At 37.7% G+C, this 515-nt stretch overlaps 1 long non-coding RNA gene across 1 annotated transcript; it reads right to left on the bottom strand.

Moving 5' to 3' along the window:
- LOC115092071 lies at nucleotides 1–515 on the bottom strand. Its single transcript, XR_003856897.1, has 2 exons — nucleotides 462–515; nucleotides 1–351 (listed from the first exon to the last, which is right to left on the bottom strand). It is a non-coding gene; the product is annotated as an uncharacterized LOC115092071 (long non-coding RNA).

Below are 515 nucleotides of genomic sequence, written 5' to 3'. Positions count from 1 at the left end.
CCAAAAAAAGCCCAAAACACGTGAAATTGAAACACCAATGTCTGTGAGTCGCATAGATGACAAAGGAGCTTAGCTTTTTGCATGTTTCTCTGTTTTAGCATGTTGCAGAAGGTCTGCATGATATGCACGAATGTCACACTTACAAAATTTGCACGTATCCTTATTCTCATTGCTGAAACAGGCTGAATCCATGCTTTTCGTTCACGTTCCTCTTCCCATGCTTTGCAGTACTTTTTACTGTATTTAGCCCAGTTCTTTACTGTAGCCATAGTAGCTCAAAACCATTTAGTAGTGTAGCAGCCAAGGACGGAAACAGTAGGTATGGACTGGCTTTCTTACAGAGGTGATCTTCTACAGGGAGAAGAAATGAAAGAAAAAAAAAAGCTAAATTAGAGGAAAGCAAAAGTGGTGTAGAAAAATAAGAAAAATAGCATTACAAGTTTCCATGTCACATTTTTTACCTGTAGTCAGCAGGTATGGACAAGCTTTATTTTTGTCAAAATAAGGGTTTTTTT

Source organism: Rhinatrema bivittatum, chromosome 5 (genome assembly GCF_901001135.1).
Source record: "Rhinatrema bivittatum chromosome 5, aRhiBiv1.1, whole genome shotgun sequence".
Classification (NCBI taxonomy): domain Eukaryota; kingdom Metazoa; phylum Chordata; class Amphibia; order Gymnophiona; family Rhinatrematidae; genus Rhinatrema; species Rhinatrema bivittatum.
Note: the sequence above shows the minus strand (reverse complement) of the source record. Positions and strands in the feature narration are given on the sequence as shown.